The following is a 14,446-nucleotide window of genomic DNA, read 5'->3' as shown; positions in this document are numbered from 1 at the left end:
ATATTCTCTATTGTTCTTGTTCGTCTTAGGAGGAGTCTTAGTGAGATAGAAACAGTCTTAAGAGTGCTCATGTGTTGAGTGTTCATATGTCTTAAGATGTTCATGTTATATTGAGAACTCCTCACGTCATCGCATGATTAAACATGTGCTCATAAAGCACGTTGGTGGTCATGCATCACGTTGCCAAACTTGAAATGACTCCGAGTTCAATAACCTATTTTTCAAATAACATTTTTACAAAATATGTTTACAATTCCAATTGAAAATTACATTCCTTAACAGAAACAAATTTCATTATTACATTCCTTTTCCATATACAGATATGTAAGCTAAACAATTGCAATTCCTTATTTCAATAACATTCTGTATTTATTTTAACTTATGATTGGAATTTTCAATTCCAAATCTAGCTTCATAAGTTCGAATCATTGACTATCCTATTTCATATTTACATTTAACTAATTCCCTATTTTTTTACTTACATGAAAAGGGGCCAGCAATTTATCATGTAACAAGCCGACTTTGGCGCCAAAAAGAAGTGGCGCCAAAAGGCGGCAAGAGGTGAGATAGAACTGATATAGGGAGTGGGAAGTTTCTGGAGGAAAGAGAGAAAGTGTTTCTGACCCTCCCTCGAGGGAAGGTCATAAATTATCAGCTTGGACCAGAGAAAGTCAGACAAAGTGGAGGGTGCAGACAGAACACTACCCAACAAGCTCGTCAGGTGTTCCGGGCACGAGAATGTGTCGCCAGAACAGCACTGTATTGGGCGGTGTATGTATCAGAAAACAGATACTACATTTTGATCTTGGCCAAAAGGCCAAGAGAAAGGTATTAATTTGCTCCCCCACGGAGCAAATTAGGCACAACGCCGATTTTTAATGTGAGGAGTGAAGGGGAAATGGGAACCAACTCCCCGAGGAGTAGGGGAGCTAGATAGTGACAATTGGTATGAAGGGTTGCCCCTACATTGACCAAGGTCTTATATGTGGGGTTTCCCCCCACATACGGCCTTTGCTTGTAGTATCTGCCGGACAGATACTACACTTTGATCTTGGCCAAAAGGCCAAGAAAAGTGTATTTATTTGCTCCCCCTCCGAAAAAGTTAGGCACAAGGCCAATTTTTATTTCGAGGAGTGAAATGGAAATGGGGACCAACTTCCCGGGGAGTAAGGGAGCTGGATAGTGACAATTGGTATGAAAAGTAAAACGAAACCTCAGTTTATGGCATAAAGGTGGCTGGATGAAGCTATAGGAGGTATTACCCTACACCCCAAAAGGACTATGCCAGGGAGATCAGATAGAGAGTCTGGTTTAAAAAAATAAAATTATGAAGTCAGTTTAAAAAGGTCTGAATTGGAAAAAAAAGTTTTGGTTTTGTTTTATGGGGTCAGATCTTTCTTAGCCAAGCGGTTATATATATATATATATATATATATATATATATATATATATATATATATATATAAATGTACTAAAATTTAAAAATGCGTGCATTTTCTTTTGAAAAATGAAGGGCTTAATATGTGAGGTGCTAATGGGAAATGAGGACCAACTCCCCGGGGAGTAGGGGAGCTGGATAGTGACAATTGGTCTGAAGGTTTACCCCTACATTGACCAAGATATAGTATTTGCTTGCAGTATCTACCGGAACAGATACTACACTTTATCTTGGTTAAAAGGCAAAGAAAAAGGAGTATTTATTTGCTCCACCACCGAGCAAATTAGGCACAACGCCGATTTTTAATGTGAGGAGTGAAGTGGAAATGTGGACCAACTCACCGGGGAGTAGGGGAGCTGGATAGTGACAATTGGTGTGAAGGGTTGTCCCTACATTGACCAAGGTCTTATATGTGGGGTTACCTCCACATATGGCCTTTACTTGTAGTATCTGCCGGACAGATACTACACTTTGATCTTAGCCAAAAGGCCAAGAAAAGTGAATTTATTTGCTCCCCCATCCGAGAAAATTAGGAACAAGGCCAATTTTTAATGTGAGTAGTGAAATGGAAATGGGGACCAACTTCCCGGGGAGTAGGGGAGCTGGATAGTGACAATTGGTATGAAGGGTAAAACGAGACCTCAGTTTATGGCATAAAGGTGGCTGGATGAAGCTATAGGAGGTACTACCTTACACCCCAAAAGGACTATGCCAGGGAGATCAGATAGAGAGTCTGGTTTAAAAAATAAAATTATGAAGTTGAAAAAGGGCTGAGTTGGAAAAAAAAGTTTTGGTTTAATTTTATGGGGTCAGATCTTTCTTAGCCAAGTGGTTATATATATATATATATATATATATATATATATATATATATATATATATATACTAAAATTTAAAAATGCGTGCATTTCCCCTACATTGACCAAGGTCTTCTGTCTATCGCCCGGCTTCCATACTCCTTCTTTGCCTATTAGACAAGCGCAGAGACACTATCTCAGTGATTCGACAGAAACACCCAGCGGTAGATCTTGTTTCCTGGCTAGGGCAATGAACGCCGTTCTTCCCCATTCCCAGCATGCCCCACCCCTAAAACTGAACATTTGGGAGTGCTTGAGTATAAGATATGCCTGAGCAGTTAGATTGGGTTGACCTTCTCCTAAAGGGTTGAGGGTACCGGATTGACAGTTCCTGGCTGCTGTTCCCGACTGGTAGTACAGGAGCCCTAACTCTTTGGTAGCGCTTAGAGCGGCTGCTCCATCAACAGTTGAATAATATCGGGTTGTTTGCAGTGCCATGACGCGCATGGAAAGGGACCCTGCACTCATCCCCGGTGGGCTTTCCTGAGGCCACAATCCTAATTGGAGAAAGGTCAGCTGATGGTCTACTTGTGATGCATGTCTGAAGCTCCGCATAACCTCTTGCTTAGCTCCCCCTTACCGAAACTCTTAAAAAAAAATATGACGACAGTACAATCTAAAAATAAGCTTAAACCAGGATTAGGGACAAACAAATTCAACTTGCCTCCTCCCTTGAGGCTCTCATTCACAAATATCCGTGGGCTTAGAACTAACTTAGCTGATGTTGAAGCATTTCTCTTAACAAATACCCCGGATATCTTAGCACTAAGTGAGACTAACCTACACTCCTCCATTCCCTCTAACCACTTTAACATGCCTGGATATCTCCCACTCTGCCGTAAGGACTCTGACAGACATATGCACGGACTTGGAGTTTACATTCGTAATACCCTTCCCTTGACTAGAGAAACAAACCTAGAAACAGATGATCAAGCCTTTATGTGCTTTAGACTAAACGTGCAACACAGTATTAGCTACTATTATTTTCTCTACCGCTCTCCCTCGACTCAGGACTGCTCCATAATAAACAAAGTATCTGACAGCATAGACACGGCACTGTCCCTCGACACTAGCGCACAAATACATGTGTTTGGTGACTTTAATGTCCACCACAAAAACTGGCTTGGATTCTCTGCTCACACAGATGCAGCGGGCAGCACAACCCATAGCTTCGCTATATCTCACTCCCTATCACAAATTGTTACGTTTCCAACCCGTTTCCCTGACCAGGAAGAACAACACGCATCACTTCTAGATCTGTTTTTGACCACAGTTCCCGATGACTGCATAGCGAAGGCCCACAGCCCACTCGGGAACGCTGATCATGCAGTGATAATGGTTGAAATCGCCCTAAACTCTAGACCCAAAACTGAAGAGCCAGTGCTCAAAACAACGAGATATTATAATAAGGCTGACTGGGAAGCCATCAGGGAACTAATTAGAGATGCTCCATGGAAAAATATTTTCTCTCTCCCTGCTGAACAGTGTGCAAACGAGACCACTGACTGGTTCAAAACTGCAATCGAAGCGCATGTTCCCATGCGGAAATTTTATAGTAAGCCCCACTCTCCCCAATGGTTTACGTCGACTTGTGCAACTGCCATTACTCAAAAGCAGCATGCATACCGTAGGTTTAACCGACATAAGTCCAGTTCAAACAGACTGAAGTATATAGAAGCTAGAAATAACGTTAAGAAAGAAATAGCGACAGCTAAGAGAGAATTTACGGAAACCACTAAAAAGCGCATCGAAGCACAAAAACTAGGAACTCGAGACTTCTGGAAAATCTACAACAGTGTAGTAAATAATGGGCAATCGACAATTCCCCCACTAACCAACAATCACGAGGTTGTCTCCTCAGCAACCGACAAGGCTAACATGCTTGCCAGTCGGTTTGCCTCAAACTCCACACTGGACCCTTCCAACCACCCCCTACCTGACTTTCCTATGCGGACAGACGCCACACTAGACGATCTGAAAACCACCCCTGCTCAGGTGCATGCTATCATAAAAAACCTTGACACCTCAAAAGCATGTGGACCCGATCTTATCCCAGCTGTGCTATTAAAAAAGTGCTCAGCCGAAGTAGCTCCAGTTCTCTCCAAACTCTACAACAAATGTCTTAATGAAGCTTGCTTTCCGGACTGTTGGAAAACTGCTTCTGTTGTACCAGTATTCAAGAATTCTGGTGAAAGGACAGACCCATCAAATTATCGCCCCATTAGCCTCCTTCCACTTTTTGCCAAAATATTTGAGACCATAATTAACCACGCTCTAATCCATCATCTTACAGATGCTAAACTACTGACTGACAAACAATATGGATTTAGACAAGCCCGTTCCACAGCAGACATCCTCACCGTGATCTCTGAACGTATATACCAATCACTGGACAAAGCGGGGGAAGGCAGAGCGGTAGCTCTAGATATATCTAAGGCTTTTGACAGGGTATGGCATGAGGGTCTCCTCAGTAAAATCAGATCATACGGTATCACTGGTAGAATACTTAACATAATTAAATCCTTCTTAGATAAGAGAAAAATCCAGGTAGTCCTCGACGGTCGCACATCTAAACAATATGATATAAATGCGGGAGTGCCCCAGGGTTCTATCCTTGGACCTCTATTGTTCCTGATATTCATAAATGACCTCCCCGACAACATTGCCTCTGAGATGGGTATATATGCTGATGACACTACACTCTATGGCAGACACGACAGGAAGACGAATGAACACATTTCTAAAGAAATGGCAGAAACACTAGAGGAAGACCTCCAATCTGTAGTGGAATGGGGACAAAAGTGGTTGGTCGCGTTCAATGCTGCCAAGACTAAACTAGTTTCATTCAATAATTACAAGAAACCCTCTCTACCACCAATAGCAATGGCCAACGACTCTTTATCTGAGAGTCCATCTTTCAAACTCCTTGGCCTAACGTTCACAGGAAACATGAGTTGGAACAATTACATTGAAGGCATTGCCAGGGCCGCTGCAAGAAAGGTGGGCTCTCTCTACCGTGCTAGAAAACTACTAACACCCGAAAGTATCCTGTACCTCTATAAGGCCACCATTCGCCCATGTATGGAGTATTGCTGCCACATCTGGGCTGGTGCATCTGCTACTAGTCTCTCGCTCCTTGACAAGGTTCAAAAGAGAGTCGCAAATCTGATAGGCCCTGAACTGGCATCTAAGCTTCAGCCTCTGTCCCATCGACGAAATGTTGCATCCCTCTGCCTGTTCTACAAGTATTTTAGTGGTGAATGCTCTGATGAACTGCAATCACTTGTGCCCCCACGACGCGAGCACCCTCGACAAACCCGACAGGCTACTAGATCCCACCCCCACACTGTAGAGGTCCCTAGATGTAAAAGATCTTTTTACTCCAATAGTTTCTTCCCCAGAACCGCAAGACTCTGGAATTCCATTCCAGGTCCCTGCTTCCCCAACAGTACTGACGTGCAGAAGTTCAAGTGTAACGTGAACCGACACCTTGCTGCCCAAATCCCTACATAGTACCCCAGTAGTTGTTGCCCCTGATAGTAGCCCCCTACACCAAAGTGGCAATTTGCCTTGTTTGGGGTGAAAATGTAATAAAAAAAAAAAAAAAAAAAAAAAAATGTGGGGTTGCCCCCACATATGGTCTTTGCTTGCAGTATCTGCCGGAACAGATTGTATTTATTTGCTCCCCCACCGAGCAAATTAGGCACAACGCTGATTTTTAATGTGAGGAGTGAAGGGAGGGGGAAGGGGAAAAGGGGACCAGCTCCCGAGAGGTGGAAAATGGGAGCTGGTTAAAGGTCAGACATGTGGGGTTGCCCCCACATCTGGTCTTTGCTAGTCATAGCTTGCAGTATCTGTCGGAACAGATGATATTTATTTGTTCCCCCACCGAGCAAATTAGGCACAAGGCCGATTTTTAATGTGAGGAGTGAAGGGAGGGGGAAGGGGAAAAGGGGGCCAGCTCCCGAGAGGTGGGAAATGGGAGCTGGTTAAAGGTCAGGCATGTGGGGTTGCCCCCACATCTGGTCTTTGCTAGTCATAGCTAGTCATAGCTTGCAGCATCTGCCGGAACAGATGGTATTTATCTGCTCCCCCACCGAGCAAATTAGGCACAAGGCCGATTTTTATTGTGAGGAGTGAAGAGAGGGGGAAGGGGAAAAGGGGACCAGCTCCCGAGAGGTGGGAAATGGGAGCTGGTTAAAGGTCAGGCATGTGGGGTTGCCCCCTCATCTGGTCTTTGCTAGTCATAGCTAGTCATAGCTGGCAGTATCTGCCGGAACAGATGGTATTTATTTGCTCCCCCACCGAGCAAATTAGGCACAAGGCCGATTTTTAATGTGAGGAGTGAAGGGAGGGGGAAGGGAAAAAGGGGACCAACTCCCGAGAGGTGGGAAATGGGAGCTGGTTAAAGGTCAGGCATGTGGGGTTGCTCCCACATCTGGTCTTTGCTAGTCATAGCTAGTCATAGCTTGCAGCATCTGCCGGAACAGATGGTATTTATTTGCTCCCCCACTGAGCAAATTAGGCACAAGGCCGTTTTTAATGTGAGGTAAAAACCAGCTCCCCTAAAAGTAGGCAAATAGGGGGCACTCTGGTTACCAAAAATAATAATTGTCCCAGTATAGAGGGTTTCCCCTCCATTGACTGGTACAAATTATCTTAAGTGCAGTATCTGCCGGAACAGATGGTATTTATTTGCTCCCCCACTGAGCAAATTAGGCACAAGGCCGTTTTTAATGTGAGGTAAAAACCAGCTCCCCTAAAAGGGGTCACTCTGGTTACCAAAAATAATAATTGTCCCAGTATAGAGGGTTTCCCCTCCATTGACTGGTACAAATTATCTTAAGTGCAGCATCTGCCGGAACAGATGGTATTTATTTGCTCCCCCACTGAGCAAATTAGGCACAAGGCCGTTTTTAATGTGAGGTAAAAACCAGCTCCCCTCAAAGTAGGCAAAAAGGGGGCACTCTGGTTACCAAAAATAATAATTGCCCCAGTATAGAGGGTTTCCCCTCCATTGACTGGTACAAATCATCTTAAGTGCAGCATCTGCCGGAACAGATGGTATTTATTTGCTCCCCCACCGAGCAAATTAGGCACAAGGCCGATTTTTAATGTGAGGAGTAAAGGGAGTGGGAAGGGGAAAAGGGGACCAGCTCCCGAGAGGTGGGAAATGGGAGCTGGTTAAAGGTCAGACATGTGGGGTTGCCCCCACATCTTGTCTTTGCTAGTCATAGCTTGCAGCATCTGCCGGAACAGATACTACACTTTGATCCTGGCCAAAAGGCCAAGAAAAGCCAAGAACAGCATGTATAAACAACAGTCCTTTGATCTTAACCAAAAAGGCCAAGCACAAATTTTTTACGGAAAGACCGACCGGCAGTACGACCCACAGACCGACCTACGGAGTGACTTAAAGAGTCGCTTTCACGCGACAAAAACCAAATTTGTAAAATGGTCATCAAAGTTTCCTCCTTATTTCAGGGGACATCATCATGATTTCAAAAGGAAAAATGCAGAAGAAAAGAACCATAGACCAAAACTCGGTGAAAAGGAAACAATATTAAAAGCCTACCCATTCTGGGCAGAAACTATAAATGTGCGTGTGTTTCTGCCAGGATTTTAATATTTACGATGATTATGATGATGATGATGATAATAATTAGATGAAATAAAACTTACATTTTATGCTATAATGGCTAGCAGCTAAGATATCGTAGATTAATTTGAGCGAAATAGATGAAGTATCTGAATAGTTCAATACTACAATGCGACCTAAGTTTTTCTCATACAACTAAAAGAATCCGAGGTAACGGCGAATAGGGACAGTTAGTATATATAAATATATGTAGAATTACTAAACGTGTTATATTTAGTTTCATTAAAGGGTCTTATTATAAGTGATGCTTTTGAAGAAGGAGAAGAGAGATGTTGTTGTAAGAGACTTAGAGAGATTGTTCATATGAGAGATTCTTATATATTAAATGTTCATTCCTTAGACGCGTAGAAGAAGAAAGCTCTTAGAATGATGAGATAGTGTTCACTGTTCAGACATTGTGTAGACATGAGATGTCGAGACGTGTATGTAAAGATATTTTATAACACAGATATATAATACAATTTTCACTTTACCTTTTTGTAAGAATCATAAGACAAGATGACGTTTTATAAAAACACAGATGAGTTTATTCTTCACACGACCGGCCGTGATTTTCATCATCAAGAATTCAAAGCTTCACATTTTAGTTTCAAAGTGACGTTTCGCTTCCTTGACGTTTGAATTCCAAAACTCCAGACTCTCTCTGAGTTTCTCACTGACTGTCTCTCTGACCGTCTTCTTTTACTCTAAAGTTTTTTCTCTATAACTAGAACTTTCTGTTTTTTGTGACGTCATACACATGTTAAAACATGTGCCTTCTTTCACGTGTTCTGGACATGCGTGTCCAAAACTTTTCCTTTTTCTACAAAAGGAATTTTAACCTATACTCAGTAACCTATTTTTTCAATATGTTAAAAACATTATCTTATAACTGCATTCTTTCAATTTAAAATTTCATAACAAACTTGACAGTTCACGTTCTTTTCTTGAAATATTTTATCTCTATTCTAAACAATCGTTTGTTTTACATTTTTAAATTCTCACACGTAATCTGTTTCTAAACTTAAATTACGAGGTTCGAATTTCGTCTATTGCTATTTCATTTTCATTTTAACTTCTCTCTCTATTTTTATACTTACATGAAAAGGGGACAGCCCTTATCATGTAACAAAAGAGGAAAATGAAAAGCTTGAACCTGACCCAATCTAAAATTTCAAGTGTTTAGACCTAAAATTGGCTGAGGCGTTTGGTAGAGTTTTCAAAGGTCGAATCGTTGAAGTTTGACCCCTTGACAGCTAAATTTCTAGCTGAAAAGGTTTGAAAAGATTTTTCCAAATCACAATGCCCCTTATGTTAAATCTCGAGTTTGTAGACTTAAAATTGACACAGTAGTTTAGTAGGAAAACGAATACACACGGACACACACAGGCAGACAAGTTCATTTATATATATATATATATATATATATATATATATATATATATATATATATATATATATATAGATATATAGATATATAAACGATTATATAAAAGTTACTTTGTGTGTGTATGACTTAAATCCCCGGTTTCGGAACCTATGAGCCTATCTGTTGCAAAGTTTACACAAAGCTAATTTACATGTCTGACAGTGTTCTAAGATATGTTCGCACATAAATTCATCCGATAAGTATCGAAAAAAAAAATCCGATCTTAAAAATAATGTTTCTTTTTTATAGATAAAAAGAATAATTTTTACTAGGGAATATTTTGTGTTACACTGGCAAAGGGAGAGAATAAAATTGCAGTTAATAATTTCTTCTTAAAAAAACAAAGCTATTATATTTTGAGGATCTAGGTTAGTAGTAACAGATTGAATGATCCCCCTGTTTAACCCCAGGTGTACGTCACCATTTTATTTTTTATTTTTGTCCTAAATAATCAGTTCAATCTACGATAAAAGAAGTACTATTTATTTATTTTGTCGAATTACTTTACTGAGCAAATTATTCCTCGTAATATATAATAGAGGGTTTATTCTATAACAATACATACGCTTATATATATATATATATATATATATATATATATGTGTGTGTGTGTGTGTTTGTAGTCATCGACATACAGTCCTGTTTCGTTGTATCACAATTTATCAGTGCCGCTAGACTAGCACCTCTCCCAATCCGAAGATTGAACCTTGAACCATCGCGTAGATAGTCACCAGTTCTACGGAACGACTCACGGGATAGGTGCCCGCAAATAACCTCGCTAAATGTCTATTTTAAACAAACATTAGTCCATCACTTTTATAGTGCTCAAACCGCTTATTTATAAACAAACAGCGAGCCTATATATATATATATATATATATATATATATATAATTAAAAACCTCAAATGACCTCGTAACGCGTGTTGTAACCCAACATCCGGTTTACGACTTCAGGTTACGCATGCGTACATAATCAACCCGACAATAAAGCGTATGGTTTTACTGTGTACGTTTGCATCGTCCCAATTTTTTTCGCGATTAAATTAAAAGATATATCAAAATTTGAATTAACTTGAAGTATTATGGTATCTGGGTACTTGATGACGAGTATGGACCCTTCGTAAACATTGGTCTATTCCAGGCCATAAAAAATAATAATAAAATGCCAAAGAAAATGCTAAATTGATTTTAAACTCAAAGTAATCGAGCGTGTTTTCTGTTTTGACTTTCCTTTTTTCTTTGAGTAAATTTCATTCATACTTGTATTTTGTTATTGTTTTTATTTTATTTTATTTCATTTTACATTTATTTTTATTTTAATTCATTGTTAATTTATTTTTTATTTTATTTCCTTCTAATTCAATTTTGAATTCATTTTTATTTTATTTTTTCTACGAAATAATTTTTTGTACATTTATAATAAAACTTGCTAACGCTACTATTTTAATGGACAAAGGACTTTGATTCTTCTCATAACTTCCTCGAAAAACGAAAGTACTTGCATCTACGATGCAATGTAGTGTTTGTCATCATGAGAGGCCTCTCGTAAAGTATCGTGATACGAAGATTTTTCGGTGCAAAAATCATGTGTCAAAAGACATCCAGTAAAAAAGGATCTTTTTTAAAAATAAACTCTTAGCTAACTTTACAAGAATTTACAAAAATTGTGTATATCTGGTTTAAACAGATCACTGGTGTTGTCGCTGCTTATCTATGCGAATTAAATGTGACTACCATTTATCAATTTCTCATTTTCTTGGGCTTAAATTTTTTTTCGGGGGGGGGGGGGCTGAAAAAGTTTTTCATCGCCAAATCGATCAATGTTTGTACAGGGTCAACACTCGGCATCAAGTGCCGGTATCTGTTCAGTGCACATTTACCTATAAGTATGGCAAACTAATTATAATCCAATGGCTGTAAGTTTTTTTTATTTTCAAAAATAAATAATTTTGAACATAACGACTCATAGAAATCTATCTATATTATTTTTTCATTTTAATATACTTTCATAGAAATGTTTCTGTCATGTCACAAAAAACTATTTTCTTTACGTCACAAGTGTCACGGTCATATATTAATTCCATAGCCAATATATAACATACTGACCCAAACGGGTCACGGCGGGTAGTCTAGTATATATATATATATATATATATATATATATATATATATATATATATATATATATATATATATATACTTGCAAATGGGTGAGGTCATGCTTAATCAAAAGTAGATTTTGACAGCAGGTCACGGTTAGTTATTTTTAAGAATCGATCATAAAACTAATCCAGGTAAATATGAGAATCTTGATTGCTGTTGCAACTGCATTTTCTTACCTAACGCAACGTCAACACATCTGTACAAAACAAAACTTGCCACCACTTTTACGATTCTTTTTTTTATTTTTTTTTGTAAACACCCCTTTGTCTTTGCATTAGCTTTCATAAAACATAGTTCCTCACCAAATTATTACATATTTTTTTTTCATGAAGAAAATTTTAGAACTTTCTTGCCGCAAAACAACATTGTCTCGCATATTTTTTGGCCTGGGAATCTCACAAATAATTGCTTACCAAAAGTACTTGGTAACCACTAAACATCCACCTCTCGAGGTTAATAATACCAGCATGATGAAGAAAAAACAAAACAAAAAAAAACAGCATGATGAAGAAAAGACAAAACAAAAAAAAAAACAGCAAAGCTTTTTTTTTTTTTTTTTGAAAAAGTTTCTCACACCGAAAGGCTAAAATATACATAAAAAATATTCTGATGATGGCGCATTGCGTCGATATATTAATTCTAAACAAATAAATGTTTATTTGCGGACTATTACCATCACCTTCTAGTTGTTGGTTCACAACTTTTCGGTCAATTATTCATCTGGAATATATCAATTACTCATCTCAAATGCATCCCGATAATAAAAAATAATATACAATTTGGTGCAGACCCGATCATGGAAAACCAGATAAAAACGAAAAACTTCGATATATGACCAAAAAATCCAACCTTGATCGCCCCTCGGAGCCCGTGGCGCAGTGGATAGAGACGTTGAATCTCTACGGTTACAGGTAAGGATTGTTGGAAGATAGCGGTTTCAATCCTATCCAAAGCCGGCAAGAGGCTTAGTTGTCCAAAACTTGATGAGACGATAACAACTATTGAAGGCAGTGATTACCGAAGATATAGATAAGAGGTCAGGGGAATAGTTTGCCAAAACAACAAATCGAAAATGAAGAAAATAGTCCGCGAATAAATAAATAAATAAATAAATCATTTACCTCAAAAGAATTCCAATAGTAAAAATAAATGTTTGTTTATTAAACAAAATATTGAGTTATAATTTGGCTTATGAATTTATAGCATACGTATTTCATTTTAAAATTTAAACAATGCTTGTATCACGGAGAACACAACTTATACTTTCATACCACGGGTGCTAAGCGTAATTTTCAGGACATTAGAAAATATCATCCTTGAAGAACAACATATGGATTCTTTATTACTGAATTCTTTCATTAACTACTGTGACAAGAAAAATTATTCTGGTGATGGCCTATTACGTTGAAATATTAGATTTAAACAAATAAATGGTTATTTTTACAAAAACATTACGTTGTAATTTGGCGTATAATAGATAAGAAACGTATAGTATACGTATTTTATTTTATAAAAAAATGGTTTTTATTCTTTAATAAAATATTCTTTAAGATCATTTGTTTTTCTAAAATTTTCAGTGAAATAACGCTTTCAAAAACGTGAACAACAAATGAAAATTCGCGCTAACAAGGCAAACGCAGATTGATTTCAGACTTTACAACAACTATCAACAAGATGGGACTACGCTTTTCTCTCGACATCAGAAGTCGCCCACCCCCTCAAGTTAATATCACCAGTAAAATGAAGAAGGAGGAAATCAAGTCTTCTTTTAAAAAAGATCTCTTACACCGAAAGTCTAAGAAAAAAAATGATTTTATTTGTTTAAGAACAACTTTTATAACATGATTGGGTTTTCTAAAATGTTCAAATCCAAAAGAAAATGGCGTCTACGACATTAATGGTATATCATATTATGTACATTAGGATAGAAGGCTGATTGGAATAAATGTCGCTACAACTACAAGTAAGTTCATTCTTTTGCGGACTGTGGAGCAGTGGATAGAGGCGTTGAGTATCTATAGTTCCAGATGAACATTTTCTGAAGATATTGGTTTCAATCCTACTCAAGATGACCAGAGAACTAGTTGGCCAAAGCTTGGTGAAACAACAATTATGGAAGACAGTAATTATTGGGGTTACAGTTGCAACGTTACACGCTTACAAACGCGTTTACACCTAGCCACGAGGGACTCACACGTTGCAAACTCAGTCACAAAGGAGACAAATAATAGGAAAGAGGAAAGAACTTCAACTCCTGCTTCAGGCTTTAAGAGAAGACCTTTATATCTTATTCTCACACCACACATTACGTTTCGTAACGCCTGCGACGTCACCGACGTCTCTAGCGTCACCGTGCTATCTAACGTGCTGTATCTTCTTTTTTTTTATGGTCTTTCGTTTTTCTTGCCATGCCGTGATTTCGCACAGGACTTGGTATTTGCGTATAGGCGCCATACGCGCGTCTGCACTACGTTACACATTGACAAGACTCAGCATTCTTATCCCGTTGCGATTAATAAACTGAAGAAGGCCAGGGAATTAGTTAGCCGGAATGTGATGAAGCAACAACTATAGAGATGAGGATGAAACCTCATCTCAAAGGATCCTAGAAAAAAAAACTACTAGTAAAAATGTTTTGTCATGGCAGTGTGATCATTATGAAATTGTAATCCAACGTTATTTATAACAAAAAAGGATACAAAAAAAAAATAAATATAAACAACAAAAAACTCGATATAATCATTGTCAATGTTTCATTTATTTATCATTTGATGCGTTAATGCTTACGTAAGTTTATCATACGATGTGTTAATTTCTGATATGACTAACTACTTATCTATGCATTTGCAGGAATAGATAATTCGAGTTAATTCCCTTGATGGATGCCTATAAAAGGTTAAACATTTACGAATAAATACAT

General features: G+C 38.4%; 1 pseudogene; it reads right to left on the bottom strand.

Moving 5' to 3' along the window:
• Window positions 1-1,815: 1,815 nt before the first annotated feature.
• LOC145296436 (U2 spliceosomal RNA) lies at window positions 1,816-1,939 on the bottom strand (annotated as a pseudogene).
• Between the last annotated feature and the right edge of the window lie 12,507 nt (window positions 1,940-14,446).

This window comes from Euprymna scolopes, chromosome 16 (assembly GCF_053919585.1).
Source record: "Euprymna scolopes isolate OS-2025 chromosome 16, ASM5391958v1, whole genome shotgun sequence".
Lineage (NCBI taxonomy): Eukaryota > Metazoa > Mollusca > Cephalopoda > Sepiida > Sepiolidae > Euprymna > Euprymna scolopes.
The sequence above is the reverse complement of the archived record's forward strand: the minus strand, read 5'-3'. Positions and strand labels throughout refer to the sequence as shown.